Source organism: Streptopelia decaocto (genome assembly GCF_964273445.1).
Source record: "Streptopelia decaocto genome assembly, chromosome: 8".
NCBI classification, from domain to species: Eukaryota; Metazoa; Chordata; class Aves; order Columbiformes; family Columbidae; genus Streptopelia; species Streptopelia decaocto.
Window position 1 is genome coordinate 16,862,822 of NC_138662.1, and position 18,882 is coordinate 16,881,703.

An 18,882-nucleotide genomic window follows, 5' to 3' on the forward strand; every position below is an offset into this window, starting at 1 on the left:
AGTAATTACCTGAGCCAACTCTTCTAATTATATACACACAGCAGACAAACGGTGATAGCAATTGTTGGCACTCTTAAGATGGAGAGTAGGGAAGTGGAGATAGAGTAGAAAATAACACACATTAAGGAATTAGTATTCATTATGCTAAAGAAGGGGGTGTGTATTTACATTAGTCAGAAATCAGGCATGCAGAGAGATGGGTGACAGCAAGAACTATAGCAAGAAAACCCAGAGCGCAGTTTGATGGGCTTCCCTGGTAGCTGTGAACAAAGTGGTGTGAGCAAGGTGTGATGCCACCAGCACCGCTGCTTTTCCACAGAGACTTTTCAGGGCTGAGCAGCACATGCTTTTCCTAAAAGCCACGGTCCATCAGCCAGTTTAGTCTCCTATATGTACCTGCCTACGGTGACAACCAACGGTAGGACAAGGGGTAATGGGTTCAAACTGGAACACAAGAGGTTCCACTTAAATTTGAGAAGAAACTTCTTCTCAGTGAGGGTGGCAGAGCCTGGCCCAGGCTGCCCAGGGGGGTTGTGGAGTCTCCTTCTCTGCAGACATTCCAACCCGCCTGGACACCTTCCTGTGTAACCTCATCTGGGTGTTCCTGCTCCATGGGGGGATTGCACTGGATGAGCTTTCCAGGTCCCTTCCAACCCCTGACATTCTGTGATTCTGTGAAAATGCAGTTATTTCCCAGGAGGCACGTGCATGACAAAGGGGTGTACCCTGCGCAGGCAATAGTTGTCTGCTAATGGACAGCCCCATTGAATCATAGAATCATTTTTATTGGAAGAGACCCTCAAGATCAGAGAGTGCAACTGCTAACCTAACAGTGGCAGTAAATCATGTCCCTAAGAACCCCAGCATTGCTGGATTATCTCACAGCTTTGTGTAGCTGGCAGCATCCAACATGTGGCTCCAGCTTGCCCAGTGTGTGGGGAGCTGAGTGTGCTCCCTCTTGCTGTGGGGCATTTGGGGGACAATAGGGTGCCACTACCATGCTATACCAGCTGGTTTTGGTCTCCTGTGTGCTCATGGTCTTTCAGGTCATTCTGCTAAAATGTCCTGAAGCTTCTTTAGAGTTTGTTTCATCCTCCTCACCAGGTACCATCAGCAAATGCCCATGTTCATCTGCTGAGGCCCTTAATGAAGACAGACAGTGATCAAAGTAAGCTTCAGCTCAGCCCTTGAAAAACATCTCCTTTCACCATCACTGGGCCCTATTAGCCAGTTCCCCATGCATTTCTGAGGTATTCAATTAATCCTCATCTTCTCTAGCATGGCTTACACTGTTAAATATTCAGAGCATGAAGACAAGGAATTCACTGAAATCCTGGAGGAGGTGAACTGTTGGATTTCCTTTATCTGCAAGATCAGTTAGGGATTTCAGGTTAATCTTGCTTGGTAAATCATGTTGCATTTTCTCCAATTTGCCTTCATGTCTCTGTAAATGGTCCTTCTCTCAGAAAAATGTCACCAAGCTCTGAGCATTGGACCCTGCTCACTTAACGAGCCCTTCTTAAATAGATGCACTACCTCTGCCACACTCCACAGACACAGTCCCACCCCGAGCTGACACACTTGTTAAGCACCCACCTGTGGGTCCATGGGCCAGATCCTTCAAAGTTGCAGGATAGGGACTGCCCGCTTTCCAGTGCTGGGCACTCAAGCCCACTCCTTTGGTGCCAAACAAACCAAACCAAGTATGTAAATACCTAAAAACATCCTGTTGCGAGTTCCCACTGGGTGATTGGGAGCCATAAAACGCAACTCAATATGGACTGTTGGATTGGGGATTTAATTTTTGTGTATCTTTCCTAACCTCCAGTTTTGCACTCAGACCCTTTGCCATTCTGCCTTTAGCCCAGGCTCCAAATCTTCCTCCTCATCCAAAAGCCAGGAATTTCTCCCACTTTGAGGAAGCAGCACACGCCATTATGCTTGCCCATTTATGCCTGACCTGTGCTACCAACCAGCAGCTCTCCAGACTTCTCTCCTCGGTCTTTCTCTTGCCCTGTGTTTGTATTAATAGAAGTTGCGTGTTTGAATAGTCTTTCCCAGGTCTACCTAAGCAAGTCTCCCTTTATCCTTTCCCTTCCTGACCTCTTACACACAGCTTCCTTTGTTGCCAGGGTTTCCTTCTTTGTGCCAATTAGATTCTGCTAAATCTTGGTCTTTCTAAGAAGACATTTTTCTTCCGATTCTGCCTCCAGCTCCTTCCTAAAAGCTTTTTTTCCTTAAACTGAGAGGCACTTTCCAGATCTGAAGCAGGTGGCCTGTCCCTGCCTGCTCGCCATGCGATGATGCAGATGGCAGAGTTGCACAGCTCCTTGGGTGATCAAGCACTTTATAATAATTTCAAGCCAGAGTTTGTTTTTTTTTTTTTTTAAAAAAAAAAAGAAAAAATAGAAGAAAACCACAAAACAAACCCAACAAAATGAACCAAACCAAAACAAAAAACATCTTTCCGGGAGAGCCCACAATCAACACAACAACTTTAGCTAACTGTACTCAAGCAGAAATGTCGCGCTGCCTTAAGTCTGCACAGATATTTGTGCTGCAGCTAAACTGAGTCTTCTGGGTACCTCCTGCAGGCTCAGTCTCCTCCAGCAGCGCTCACGAGCCCCCCTGAGCCCCATAACCAGAAGGGAAGGGAACACTGAATCCCCAGCCTCTCCTGGCACAAACCAAGCTGCAGATCATAAGCAAACCATCAGTAAGGAGCTGTGCTATAAACACTAAACAGAGGGTTTCTGGTCCAGTCCAGCAGCCGAGAAGAAAAGCATCGCTTTCCACCCCTCTGTCTCCTCTCCAAAGACCTGGCAGTCATGTGCCCCTGGAGCAGGGCTCTGGCTCTACACGGTCCTCAGCCGCTCTCTGTAGTGACTTTGTGATTAGGTTGAGGCAACGAACGAACGTCAGTAAAACAAGAGAGGAAAATTAGCAGTTCCAAGACAGTGAGCCCCACAGGAACTCCTCTAGTTTCAATCTGTTCTCTGAAAAGCCACAAAGGAGCAGAGTGACACAGCAAGCTCTGATGCATATGAGCTTGGAACACTGATTATGCGATTAACGCATGAAGAGCGGGTGGCTTTTCTGAGACTCATTTACCAAGGAACAAAGAAAGTTGTGGGTTCAAGGAGTCTCATGCTTACCTTGCCCAGGTAATTTGACTATGAGCCAACCACTTTATTCCATGAATCTGACAGCTTGGGTGAGCCTTCTTTGAGTTGTCCTTGCCGGGCAGCATGGTGGTGACCTCCCCTGGAGCTGGGACACCTCTCCTAGCTGCTCCTCAAGGCAGAGAGACCTTTTACCAACGGCAGATCTTTGGTGAGTGACTGATATTGCACATAACCTCGTAGTATGTTAAAACTTTGATTCAAGCACCCAGGGCTCCCCCAGACCCACCGGGCAGGTGATGTGGCCACTGCTGAGCACAGCTGAGCCAGGCACCAGAGCCACAGCCCTGCCAGCAAAATACACACATTACCTAGATACAGATATCGAGATACTTATGTAGAAATTTTTCAGGTATTTATATTTATAAGGGTCTGTATACATCTAAAAAATAAATTCTTTTTTATGTTTAAAGTGTCTATTTATATGCATTTTTATATATATATGTATATGCTGGTTGTATATGTACATATAAAGACATTTTAAAATACCTTTATACACACACATATTTACCCATATGTGTGTATGTATATATTAAAAAGACCATATTATATTATATTATATTATATTATATTATATTATATTATAATCACATTTAAACATGTATTACGTATCTCATTTAAATAGAAGTATATAAGTCTTCTAGAAAAAAGATATATATGAATGTGCATGTATGTATACTTATATGAATAGGTACACATGCATATACATCTATAAAATTAATATAATTGATATTTCTCTATATACAGATATACTATAAATATTAAATGGTATACATACTACCATGGATATTATATAATATACTAAGCATAATTCTAAAATATATATTGTAATGCTATTCATTATGTACAATTATGTTGTTGTAATTTCAGATATATATCCAGAATATATGTTTTTAAAGGTATTTTAAAAGGTCTTTATATATAAAGTATAATCAGCATATATATATACATACACATGTTTATATATATCTGGTTGTGCATATGAATGAAAAAAATTAATATGTAAAACCACAGAAACAAGTTTATGGCATTTCAGTTGCAGCCCCTGGGTAGGCCTGAGGTGAGGAAATTGCGCAAATAATTGGGCAGCCTGGTAAGGAAAATGCTCTTCTCCAACTGCTTGCACTTAAGCAGCCCTTTTTTAATACTACTTGCTTATTGCCTGGCAGATACAAACAGGAAAAGTTGTAGGTAATAACCTCTAATGATCCTAGAAAACATTATATATATAAATATATACACACAGGTATGTGTGTGTGTACACATATATATACATATGCACACAAACACACAGAGCATCTTATATTTCTCTCTGGGCCCATCGGAAGGAAAAGCTGCTCGGGAGGGGCTCTCTGGGGCCGGGCTGGCATAAACACTTAGTGCAGAAAATCAGCAACCCATCACCAAAGATTACCTGAATTGTAGGAGAAGAGCGATAATATTGCTCCCTAGAGCTCTGCAGGGTTTTACACATGGAAAGCGTGTGTGTGTATTTGTAAATGAAGTCAGGTGTAACTGGATAAAGCTCCTGCAATATCCATACCATACACGTGCCACTAACTCGGGAGAAGCCCTGGGACAACAGGAGCTGCGGGGCCAGCGCTGGGCTGTGATGACGGGCAAGAAAACCGTCGGGGATGCTCAGAGCATCCTCCTGCTCCGCTCTACAGGGCAGAACCCCCCCAGCCCTTGCACCAGGAGAAACCCCTGTTTGCAGACACCCGTTTGCACATCTTACTTTTAAATCCACTGGCTGCTGCTTTCGGGCACGGCAGGTGCCCTGACCCATTCCTTGCCTTTCCTGCCGCCAGCCCGGCTGGGAAGGAGGAGCTGTCACACTGTGGCATTTCTTTCTTCTCTGGCAAAGCGATCTTGCTGAAAGAAGTGAGGAAATAACATCAAAACCCCAGCCAGAGGCTGACAAGCAAACTGACATTTAACAGACAACAAACAACAAAATAAAAAAAGGTGAGGTGGAAAGAAAAGCCTGGGTGGGTATTTGTCTGTTCGGCTATGGTTGCAAATACTTGGAGTGAGCCTTTCTGGCTCCCCAGTGTAAAAGCACTTCCAGAAATGTTCCTAAAACACCAGAAGTATTTTCCCCCTCTTTTCACTCTCGCAGCACTTCTTGCGCTCAGAAGAGCAGTGGTTTTGAGGTAAATGTTTCGCTATCTACAACTCCAGCAGCAGGAGAAGGGCAGGCAAGGGTTAAGTGACAGCTTATTTATGAGTGACGAGGGTGTGCAGAAACCTGCGAGAGTTTTTTTCGAATTTTCATTGGGTGACAGACACTTTACAGGCAGCTCTGCTGTCCCTGCGAACGTCACTGTGAAATGGAGAACCAGTGGCATTTACGGACTGAAGTTTCTCCTTGTACTCAATGACAGCATAAAGGTGGAAAATATATAAAAAAAAACAATCACAAAGCAATGAATGTTTTTAACCAGCAGCGCCTCCAGCCTGTTTTCACACCAGCTCTAACTCTGGCTGGTTAGACTCGCTTTGTGCTTGAGCGGCTGGTGGACAACGCTGCGTTCTGCTCAAACTATTTCTCACTCGCTTAATTATATCCTGCACTTACAGTTTTACAGGGAACAGATGTGAAGGCTTACCTTGGGACAGATACATTATGTATACAGCATTAACTTCACACCCATCCGGTCCCCATTTTAATTACCCAGCCGGTGGGGGACCCAGGATAGTTTGCTGGCAGAGCAGTTGGTTTCATTAGCAATTCCCAAGCCCTGAGCTGTCTGCAAGCGTCCTCAGCCACGCAGGCTGAGCTGCGCTGGAGATCCACCCCATGGCAGCCAAGGCTGAGCCCAACCTCTGGGCTGCGATCACCAGCCCCTCCAAAATCACCAACTGGTGCACACCTACGGGCTTGTACAAGCTCCAGCCTGAGATTCACCTTAAACACAAGTATTATGGAGAAAAGCCTTAATGTGACATGATACGTGAAGCCGAAGGATATTGAAAGACAACTTGGATGCAGAGCGCTGTGGTAGTTTGTCTGATGTCTGACCCCTGTCAAGGAAACATCTCTGTGACAGGTCCCCACAGGTTGCATCTCTCTGCTAATAAAAGCCTTTTAGCAACCATCAGAGAAGGGGTTTGAGCACAGCCTCTTGCTGGGTTTAATAGGTGGTGAAGCACAAGCTAGAATTTGGTTTTGTCGCTCCATTTGACACATCTCCTCTTTGAACTGACATAAGCAATGCCCTCACATTTTCTTAACTTCACAGGAACTCCAAAAATTCCTCCAAATTTTAACAGATCTAAAACGGGGCAAAAATTTTACTCGTGCTACCATAAAGCAGAGGAAACTGCTCTAAAAGAGCGGTATTTTATTCATCAAGCCCACTGCCTCAGAGCCGGGCAAGGAGGCAGTTTCTGCATTTGTTCCTTCTCAAGGTGAACAGAAAGAAGGGCCATTTTCCTGCTTTCCCCTTTACATCTTCTCCAGGTGGCAAATGGCTCCACTGAACCCTTTCCCACAGCCACCTTGCATTAGCCAGCCTGCCCTTGTCCCTGCCTGCGGCACAGCCACACTGTCCTCCGGTCCCAGCCCAGCGGAGAAATCATCAATATACATATGTCAGGTGAAATTAAAATTGTCCCTATGAGTTATTCTATGACACAAGCTAGCACTGGCTATATTAAATCCCATTAATTAATATTTAATTAATTATTTTCCTTGCCTATAAACAGTGCTGCTGCAGAGCACAGAGGCAATTATTATCTGAGGTGCTTCAAGTTATTATAACTTTCAGAGTTACAAAAACTGCATATTTGTTAGAAACAGCATGACAAATCTGCCGCTGTTAGAGCCGCTCTTCCAAGACTAGAAAAATCCTGAATAAACTGCAATAGGTCAACAATTTGCCAGAAATATCAGCTGAATCAGGAGCCTGAGGTTTCGTCTCACTGGAACATTACTTATTATGTGCACAAAGAGCCCTACCTCAGCAGAACACTGTGCATTACTTACCGAAGGACCAGCAAGGCATGGCTCATGTTTCGCTAACTTCCACTCATTCAAGCTTAATTCTTCTTGTAGTTATTTCTCATCTGCTTTCTGAACTGGTAAGGAAGGGCACATGGTGGGACAAGCAAACTCCACCTCTTGTAGTGCAGAAGATGTTTGCAAGGGCATCTGGTGAAGCACAGCAGTGGGCAAAACTCAGCTGAAGTGGCCAACTGTGAGGAAACACGATGCTTACTGCTCGCCACTTGCTTGAAAGTGATGCAGAAAGCGGGAGAGCACTTTTCTATTTGTTTCTGCTTGTTGGGAAAAAGTTCTTCCAGCCAGAGGTGCTTTGAGGGCTGCACGGTGGTCATGTTCTTGCTGTGTGGTACCCCATGGTTGGCATGGACAAGGAGGGGTACAAGGGCTTGGGTGGTCAGAGGGGGTGAGCATCCAGGGCTGCCTTAATCCTGCAGGATGCAGCACTGGTTGGTCCACACGTGGTGCAAATGGGTCAGTCAGGCTGGTGACTAACAATTCACCAGCTGATCACCATGTCTGTGCTAGCTGAAGAGGTAGCAATGCTTTTGGTCTCCATCCCTACTGGGGTAACAGCTGACGACATCTGTTCCCTGATGACTTTCTCAGTGGCCTTAGGAGACCTGTGAGGTGAAGCCCCCAAACAAGAGCCTTGGTGGCCTTTCAAAAAATTCAGCTCTTTGTTTCCTTGCTGAGAGCAGAAGAGGGGGAAAAAAAAAGTCCCCCTTTACTGAAGTTGTTATGCAATGAGTCATTTGCTGCCTGATGGGAGTTGGGCCAGTGTCCCTCTTGGCGCCGCAGTGATTTCACTAATTACTTCTATCTGCTCCAGCAGAAGAGCAGCCTCCTCCAGCCCTTCTGCTGTCTGGGTCCTGTCTGTCAGCAGTGCAGAAGTGGGTAGTGATGGGAAACAACGTCCTTCTGCTCGGGGCTGTGACATTTCGCCTGTTCCTCACCCCTGCTGGGTGGCAGGTCCCAAAATCAAGAACTCCCACTCAGTGAAAAGCCAGGACTGGGTAGGCTGCATATTTTGGGGCGGGTGTGCAGGTGTTCACATCTTCTCAGCATGTCGTGGTTGCCCATTTTGCACGAGCCCATGTCTCCATACACCTCTTGGCCGCCTCACCGCCAGGTGACAGGTCCGTGAGGATGAGGATGCTGCACGGCACTGCTGTGCTTGCAGTGATTTAGAGCCTCCCTGGGAATTAAGCGCCGTGCAGACGGCTGGTTAGTTGTCAGGCTTCAAGGGAAACAGCATTGAGTTTTAAGGTGGTATTTTCTTTTCTCCTGAAGATGATGAGTTCTCCTTGAGTATTTGGGGACTGAACTGCCATAGATCTTGCTCGAAAACATCACCCACCATGGCTTGGCAGAGGTGAGGACGGTACACGGGTGCCTGTGGAGCTTCTTCCAGCGCTTGCTAAATGCTGCTGTCTCCTCTGAGCTGCTAAACAGGGCCCAGGACTTCCACAACAGTTAATTAGAGAAGAATGTTATTAAAGTAAATGAGAAGAAAAAGGCAGCTGCGTATGCAAACTGATTATATTTTTACACTTGTTTAAAATCACAACTGTGATTTTTAATTATAGTGGATCAAAGAATATAACCACATTAATCCAATGTAATCACGTGCGAGCTGATTTGATAACAACATTGTATTTAATCGGCAGTAAGCTCAGGCAATGCTAAATACAAATGAAAAGCACTGACACATTCTGAAGACTAATTAACATGACAGACTGGTAGCAAATGCATTGTTTATTACTACTAATTTCCAGTAGCTGGTTCAACTCCATTTTGTTACTATGATCCCTAGTGCTGTGTCCACCAATGCATGATCTTTAAAAGGAAAATTAAACATGATTTATTTTAAGGAAGAACAAAGGAGTTCAAAGATAATTAAATTATGCATTTCAAATACCAAGCTGCAGATAAAGAGCTTTAAAATACAGGATTTTTCTCTTTCCAACTATAAGTCCCCCTGATATGTGCACATTATTCACATCAATGTGCTACATCAGTGATGGAAGACACTTTTTTTCCCTGCACATTTTAATGCAGTTAACAAACGGTGATTTTCTCAGGGTCTGACACAACTCTCAGTGAAGTAAACAGCGAGATTACCCTCAGGACCCTGCCAAAGCCCAGAAAGCCATTGGAAGAATTTCCCTTGGCTCCAGTGGGCTCTCAATCATATTCTAAGCTTTTCAGATCAGGGTCTGTTATCTTTTTTCATCCTTAGAAAGTACCTAGCAGAAATGAAGAACATTCATTCAGATAAAGTCTCTTAAATACAGTGTCCTGAAAGTTTGCTAAAGCTTTCCAGAGATTCACACACATGAAAATTCTCTTACCTGGCGGCACTACCTTCCTCAGTTGGTTAAGGACTGTAATGGCACCTATTTGTCACACCTTGTTACAGACCTGGTCAATAGAATAATGGAATAATCAATCATCTATATTTTAGTGTGAGACATAATAAATACAGTGCACAATAGTCAATCAGGTCTTCACCAAGGAAAAGTTGAACAATTATAGTGGTTGTCAATGGTAAACTGCCTATGATAAGTATGCAAACATTGACCCCAAGTGTTACACTGAGAACATGGAAATTAAAATCATCTATCTTACTTGATGCAAAGCCTCCCAGATAACAAGGATGGTATTTAAGGAAAACCTTGGCTGGACTTGGATTGCTTTTTTCTGTTAGATTAAAATTAATTTAAGTCAAAATTTAGAAAATACTGTTTTAATTAAAGATACTTCACTAGCTCATAAATTATACATTCTCTGTCCTGTTGCAAAGTGTAAGTTTGATATTAGGTGTCAGAGCTGCAGAGGATTCCTAAAGGTTAGTCCACATTTATGTGCTGTATAAAGCAAACTCCTGGAAATGAATTACTAATTATCAAAGTTCCCAAATTTCTACCCCAGTCTGCTCAGCAAGTGCTGTCTCCCTCATTTCAGCAAAAGCACTGTTTTCTTCTGCAGATTAGTCCAAATATGCAAAATAAGATGGCCAAAAGAGACCTTGGCCAAAAGCAGACATTAGCATGGAATCAAGCATGAAAATATTAATAGATAATCATCCAGAAAGTAATTACAAAATGTAAAACGTCCAGCTATCTTAGACAGACCACTGCAAGGAACAGTGTTTCAGTTTCATTAGCGAAGCAGCAGAAGGAGAATCCTTGCAAAGTAGTTTTCTGAACTTCCTAATGCTCTTAGCAATGCACATCTGTTAGCTACAGCTACATTCATTCAATTAAAAAAAAATTAACAGTGAAGATGATAACTCATTGAAACATACTGTAGATACAAATAAGGAAAGCAAACAAACACCAGCAACACAAAGATTGGAAATATGCTGGAGCCCAGTGCACATTGTTGGGTCATCTCTAGGAAAACAGGCCAAAATGACATGGCTGGTGACACAAAGCAGGCCAGGCTGGAAGACCTGGTGACTTCTTTTGAACTCAAAACTTCTTAAAATGTACTTGGTCCAAACTAATTAAGTCTAAATTCAGTGGGATTTCGGCAGACTCAGACACGTGAGGCAAAAACCCATCCGTGAACTCTCCATCCTTCCATTGCTGTGGTAGAAATAACACTGAGCCCTCCTGGAAACATCTCCACATCAGCTGTGGGTTTGTCCCCGCACATGTGGCCATGGCAGTCATTCCCCTTCCTAATTGCAAGGCCAGGTTACAGGAACCAGCCCTACACAGGGTGGAATTTAAGCACTCATTTAACGTAAAGCTTGTGCTCCTATCACACTGACTTTGCCCTCCCCGCATCCACAGCGCTGAGCAGAGGGGAGCAGCCGTATCCACCATCAGCGCTTACACTGATGTCTGCTGAGTCGCCTGGCGTACTGTAAAAACAGCCATTACAAACCAAAAGGAGCCTGACAAACGCTCCCTTCGAGAGCAGAGCAATGCTGGGTAACACAGATGCTCATCGTCAGCTCGCTACCGGTTAACAGTAGCAGTTTCCATCAAGATGCCGCCAACACAGACTCGGGATACTTGGCACTGAGACAGTGGGTAACAGATGCCTATCAGTGCTGAGGAAGACTGCTGAAGATGAAGACAGAGGAGAGATAAACTCCCCGGCTCCAGGGAATTTGGAGAACTACAGACATTATTGATTTACAGCCTCGCTAAGAGGCTCCCTTGCTGCTAGGCAGCGCTGGCACTCAGTCAGATGCAATCCTCCATCCAAAGAGTGTCTGTGATTGCCTGAATCAGTGGTAAAGACACACATCAGAGCATCCTGAAATGGTCAGAAAAGCTCCTTATACACTGACCCAGCCATTAGCAGGGTGCTGAGAGGCAGAGCGGGGAGCAAAGCCCTCTGGCATGGCTCTCGGCTGCATTGTACCACCTTTTATTGAGCTTTGCAGAACCACAAAAAATATCTCTGAGATGGTTTAGAAACCCTGGAGCTGATTATTCAGATAAGCCACAATGAGATAAGCTCTGATATCATCAGAAAGGGTGCAAGGCACTGTCACACAAGGGAGAGGGATGGGAAGGATGTGAACTCTATTTAAGCGGTCCCGCGGTAAAACAGCTCACAGCCAGCACACAACTTGCTGTCAGCTCTCTTTGAGCGGCTCCTTTGATTGCTCTGCTCTGTGAAGGAGCACTTGTCACTTTTTATCGAAGGAGAGGGGAAGAAAGCAAGGCAGCCTGTTGCCAGGAGAAAAGATGCCACTCACTTTAAGTTACAATATAGACAGCTGCAATGCCCTGGCTGCTGGTGATGGAGGACTAGAAGTGTGAAGGAAGTATCAATGCAGGGCAAGGACAAGAAAACAGCAGGAGACTGGAGAGAGCGCAGGGAGGGGAGGGACAATGCCCCAGACTGGTTACCCCTTACAGCAAGTTATCCTCAGCGTGTGATGAGCGCTAATTGAAATGGAGAAAAGCCACAGCACAGCCTGTCCTGCAGCCTCTGCCTTCCCGCATCATCCAGCTCGGAGCTGTTCAGTGAAACCCACCTTGGGGAGCTGGAAATCCCTCGCTCCAGAGCAAGAGTATTAAAGCACCGTGATTGTATCTTTGTAAACCAGCTAGCAGAGGAAAACAACCTGGGGAAGGTACAAAAGCTCAAGTAACAGGAGGACTCCTTCCCCCCCTTCCTTTGTCAGGATTCTGCTTGTTCAAGATAACAATCAAAGCAAACAGAAAACCCTGCTCAAAAGGCTCAGGCAGAGGAAGCCCAATTTCCCCTCAGTCTCTGGTGCTTCTGCTAAGAGTTACTTTGGCACGTTAAGAGGCACCAGAGATAACAGCAATAACCAAAAAGATGGAGGGAATGACTCTGCAAACATAGAAAAGACAAAAATGCAAGGCAATATTGCAATATTCTGATTACCACGAGGCAAAGCATTTCCCACTGGAGCTGGGAAAGCTGGTATTTAACAGCTGGTTCCTGCAGACTAACCAATTTGCTTCTATGCTTTTGGTGCTTATAGCAAAGCAGAAAATATTTATAGCTATCATTTTCCTAAATTCAGCTTCATCCTTGTCCAATTTGTCCACAAAACCTGTGCAATTTCTGGCAAGACTCTTTGGCAGGACTTCCCCACGCACACTTTGCAAGGTACATTGCATTTTCCAGCACTGGTGCACTGGCAGTGAGGGTCCGACACCTTGTCCCAGCTACCGGCCTTGGAAGATCATATCTGTCTGTGCAAGTAAGCTGGTGAAGGGTCTGGAGCACAAGTCTCATGAAGAGCAGCTGAGGGATCTGGCATTGTTTAGCCTGGACAAAATGAGGCTGAGGGAAAACATTCTTGCTCTCTATAACTACCTGAAAGGAGGGTGTAGCATGGAGGTGTTGGTCTCTTCTCCCACATAACAAGTGACAGGACAAGATGAAAAGGCCTCAGGTTGCACCAGGGGAGGTTTAGATTGGACATTAGGAAAAATTTCTTCACTGAAAGGGTTGTCAGGCATTGGAACAGGCTGACCAGGGAAGTGGTGGAGTCACCAGCCCTGGAGATATTTAAAAGATGTGTAGATGTGGCTTTTCAGGACATGGTTTGGTGGTGGACTTGGCAGTGTTAGGTTAACAGTTGGACTTGATGATCTCAAAGGTCTCTTCCAACCTAAATGATCCTATGATTTTAAGTGTCGGAATCACAAATGACATATCTGTCCTGAATTGATGATGGATAGTCTTTAAAAATCATTTATCCACTCACTTTAGCAGCGTTAGAGCACGATTAACTTTGTGTGCTGCAGAAGGTAGATAAGCAGAGGTCTGATTTTTCAGTTGGTTCTAGTTGTCATCAGTCTTCTAGATTTCCTAATGTATGTTGCATATGCTTATACTGTATTTTTCTTTTAATATGAGCACAGGGGCTCACTCACAGATGCAACAGTTCTGCTGCTAGTATCAGTCTGTGTCTCATGGCACCACACAGCCATCCATCCCAGCAGCGGAGAGCAATCGCTGAGAAATTACACATACATTTGGCAACAAGCAATCCCAATGTCACCTTCTAAACAGGCAACCAAGAGATGCAAGAGTAAACAGAGGAACAGCCTTTCCCCTGGAAGCAGAGGAAGGCAGCGAGTCCAAGTCCTGCAATATTGAGTTATCATCTGGACCTGGCTACATTTCCCTGAGACTTGCTTCTCTTCATCTCAGCCTCTAGCGGATAGGGGACATATGGACATCTTCATGCTCCTGGCTGTCTTGCCAGAGGTCACAGTCCTTTTCTTTTCCCCTGGTAAGCTGGGGATTGTTCCTGGAAGCACCATGGACTCTTCCCATCCTATCTACATTTTGCCATATCTGCCTTTGGAGCTCATCAGCTCTCCGCTGTGCACCAACTTTGTGTGAAAGGATGTTGGGAGCAACCTTGCCATTGCTGTCCCATGCGTGGCACCTGGGGACACAAGTGTGCATCACCCACAGGGCAGGCCTGAGCTGAGACAGCATCTCTGCTGTGTAAAGAAATGAAAATACTTTTTTGTTGTCTTTTGAGGGTTTTTTTTAAATTTATTTCTTTTATTTTTAGGAGAGAAGACTGCGGATCTTGTCTGTCCCAGAAAATACATTATAAAACTGCAAATTGCCTGTCTTGGCTCTCTCACCCTAGCATTGACCCTAAAGATGAACTCCCATGAATAAGTCTAATCCTGTTTTTCATGTTTCCCCAGGCTAATGAATATTTATGAATCGTTTCTCCAGAGCCAAAGCACGGCCCTTACAACCAGCCACGATAGTTCAATTTGTTTTCTTGCCAATTCTTTGAATTGTTTTTTTTTGTTGTTCTTTTGGAAACTTGGGAGGGGGGTGGAAAAAAATCTCATTCCCAGTTGGTTCTTATCAAAGTGTGGGGGGTTTTTGTTTGTTGGGTTTTTTGGGTGGTTTTGTTTTGTTGGGGTGTTTTTTGGTGTTTTTTTTCTCAGCTGGTGCTTGGAGACTTTCCAATCAGCTTGAATGATTAATGTGGTGCCACTGACTTGTTTTATGTTTGTATTAAAAAACAAAAACAAAAACCACAATTCATGTTTTCCAAAGAGCCAGTTAGGTATGTCTGATTGACCATGCCATGTAAGTTTTAAATTGTTCTTTGTGTGCACAAAATGTATAGCAAAAAGGAAGCATTTCCACAGAGATGAATGGAACATTCAAGGTTAGAGACACCGGCAAAAAAGAAAAAATACTGCCTCTCAGCAAGCTGTGCATTAGACTATAATCATTACAAAGCCAGGTCTTAATACCTTACACTTTTTTTAAGAGAGATTTGTTCTTTTGCCTGCTATTTATTTAGCTAGTCTAAATTCAGTTTGAATAGCAAAACAGCTTTCCCAGTTTAGCTGCAATACCAAGTCAAGGTCATTCCCCTCAGAGAAAGATCAAGATCCTCTATAAGGAAGAGAAAAAAAGAAAAGAAAAGAAATTACTCTCTCCCCTCAATTGATCTACTGGACATCATTAGCAAAAGGTAAGAGATACCTAAACATGCTCTGTGGTCCATAGACTTGCATGGGTGCTTTTTGAGTGCAAAACAGAAGGAAGTTATGCAATTACCTTGAGGAGAAAAATGCTCCTTTAGTGGTATTTGCAAATAAAACAGGGTTGTGAAGGGGGGAGGACCCTGAAGGAGTCCTACAAGCTGCATGGTTTTGAGTCAATAAAGTGGTAAAGAAATGCAGCTCTATTGATTTGCATTATGTGCCACTTCCCAGGTGAGAGTCCAGCCTTTTATAATGTTTTGCATCCAATGTTTTAATAATTTGTGTAGAAGTTTGATAGCACTTAGTAGCATGTATTTATTTAGAAATAATAACTGTGCTTAAACTGGTTAGACTAAGACGTGCCATTGCAATCCCATCACTCAGAGAGTGCTTGGCAAAGCACGGAGGAGCTACATCCAGCAAGTGTAACTTTCACACCAGCCAAAATATACTGCATTATAAAACCCCAAACAACAAAAACTATCACATTCATTTTTATGATTGTATCCTTATGTCAGGTCAAAAAAAAAAAAAGGTCACTTTAAAGCCTGAGAGTGAAGGGGAGCCTTTCACAGATTGCTTTGCTGCAAGAAGAAAGACCATTACCAGAGACACAGAAATTGTTCCAAGGGTTGAAATCACTCATGGCATATTAAGGGGGGTTCTCCACACTGTCAGCACTACCTGGGGTGGGGAGATGGGCAAGCGGGCTCAGCTGCAGTGGCATGGCCAGGGGATGATGCTCCCCATCATCTGCAGGGTCTCCAGGGCACGAGCTGCTTCCTCCCACTTATTTGAGCAAGATGGATTACAGCTGAGCCCCACAGATGTCAGCGGCCATGAACTTCAGTTCAAGCAGCATTGCAAAAAAGCACTGGGCAAGAGTGCCTGCCCCTGTCGAGGCTTTAGCCGGAGTGAGCCAAAGAGGTGACATTACTGGGGTGATTCACCTGCTGGGACCCCCAGCCTGGCCCATGCCCTGTGGTGTCCACCCTGATGAGCCCAGCTGGAGCACACAGAATGAGCTCAGAGTCTCCATGACATCTCTGCATAAATAAAAAATATACATACACACATATATACATGCACACACCCCTCCGTCCCTGTCAGCTAAACAGCAAGACCCCAAAACTTCCCCTTGCAAGGATACCTGGAAATGGTCTGTGAGGCCTCAGTTAAGTTCCAGCTCTTCTTATCCACTGAAAGTTTAACCAGCGATCTCTGTGAAAACAGCCTTTTTATGCACAGTAAGCTCAAAAATCCAGGTGGCTCAGCATCTTTGTGCGATTGAAGGTGCTCTTGTTGTCTCCACCATGTTGACAGGTAAACAGCCCCGGCTTTGCTGGTCCCAGGAGGTGTTGGTGGGGCAGGCGGTCACTCTCGGGGCTGCTCGAGGGTTTGAGGAAGGGCCAGCACAGCTCCAACTCGCACATCTGGGAGACTGCAGCATCTGCTGAGTGTCCTGAAGAGATCACACCGCAGAGGCCAAACAGGACTAAGAAAGTCTTCTCTGTCTCCCTGCCTGGCTGCTGCTCAGGGCAAGGAGAGAGCGGCCCTGTTATGATCTGCAGTTAAGGAAAAAAAACAATAAATTAAACCCCTGTCTTTTGCTGTCTCCTTTGCCCATTTCATAGGGTGCAGATCCCCACACCCACATTCCCCAGAGCTAGTAAAGACCAGTCAGTGGGCTCACATGGCCCTTACCCATGGCTGGAGGATATGCCCAAAGGGGGAGTGATGCCAACCAGAACCCAAACCTTAATGAACCATTAAGGAAAAACATTGCAGAAAGCCCCATGAGATCCCTACCCGCTCCTCCGACACACATATCAGGCAGCGCGTTTGCTGGTTATCATTGCTGTAAATCAAAGCAGAATTAGCATAGTTGTTCAAGGTTTGGGATTTGTTTTTACTGAGGTCATGAGCAAGCTGATGACACTGGGGGTTTTTTACACCACATTGTAATTGTGCTGGCAGCCTGATTTTCAACACCCCGCTCACCTGTGCTCAGTCACAATAGTGTTAATGGCAACTTCCTTCGAAAGAAAACCAATTGTTCCAAGAATGCATCTAAATTCAGCAATATTTCTGTCAATCCAGTGGGCTGTCTTTACTTCTGCCTTCCTTAGGAGACAATCATTGCCTGCTGGGACTTTATGCATAGATTGCTAACTTGCTGTGCATACGCTGATGCAAAGAATAAGCTTTGTAATTTAAATAACAGACTGTGGAATTGATGACAGACACAAACACGGTCATTCACCCAGCTGCAGAAAACAGTGGAGGAAACATATTGCTTTTTAAAGGACTAGAAACACAGCCTACAGCCACGGCCATTGCATGTAGGACACCACACTTACGCATGCAAAGTCAAGCAGAACACAGCGAACACCCCAAAACAGAAGACAGTATCCTGTTCTGAGCAGAGAGGCCTTCTTCCATTTCCTCACCTGACTGGATCTTCAGTCCAACTCTGCTGCAAAGTGGAGATGTTCCTTCTTGCAAGGAGACTGGGGAATTAAAGTGGGATTTGGTAAAATCCTGGCAGAGGCTCCGTGGTCTCTGGGAAGGGCAACTTGGGAAGACTCATGAGCCCAAGGATGGCAGCACCTCTCTGCTGGGCATGGTCATACCCACCGGCACTACCTACGTCAGCAGAGAGGCAAGGAGCTCCCTCAGCCTCCAAACTGGGCTTTTTGCCTCTGGACACACTGTGATTTAGGCATGAGCTCCCCAGCTGGTCATGGGTCCTGCACTGAGCAACCTGGGGACCTGCAGTTGGACTGGAGCACTGGGAGCATCCTTGAGGAACTCTGTGCAAGAGGGTCATGCTGCAGGAGAAGCTCTGAGTGTCCCCATTAGCAGGCACAGAGCTGGGGAGGGACCTTCTGAGGGTGGATAGGGCTCACAGATCACGGAAAAGAGAGTGTGGGTGAACAGGAGCTGGGCAGAGCCACAGTGGCACATGACAGAGCTGCTCCCAGTGAGGAGTTACCTTGCAGAGCAAGACAAGGGCGCTGCAGACAAAAATAGGACAACAAGATTACAGAAAATTATTGTAACTACCTGTTCAGGTAAAATAAGCCTCCTTAATCTGGTATGTCTCATTTGCATAACAACAAAAGCTTTTTTTTTTAAGGGTGATGAAAAGACTGACAAGGCCTTTAATCATCAAATCGGCATAAACAACATTATAATACATTAGACTTGGAAATTATAAACTGTTATATGCACCAACTAATTAAATTAGTACTGACAGCTTTCAAAGAGTAGGAGAAAAAGGCAAAATATAACCCTTGCTTTCAGGCATGATTTTTCCTAGAAGAAGTGAAGACAGACAAGCTCTAAGTGTTTTCCATCTGGGAATGAGGATCCACATAGGAAACACCCACACCTGAAACACATCCCTTTTCTAATACTTGGCAAGAAACCTGTTTTACAAGTGGGAGTTGAGCCTGGTCAGCTGTGAATAGTGAGCAAAAAGCTAAAGTCAAGTCCTCCTTAAAATGAAATTTAAGAATGCACTGGAAAAGGCCAATTACAGCCACTGTGCCACTGAACAAGAGCTACCAGTCTTCTGGCAATAACTTGAATGTTATCGTTTGGAAAGAAAAGCCTTCACTCGGCTGGGGAATGGCATTAAAAAATATATATAAACAGGAGTGAGACAAACTCTGTTTATTCATGAGTTGCATTAATACCTTTTTGAGGG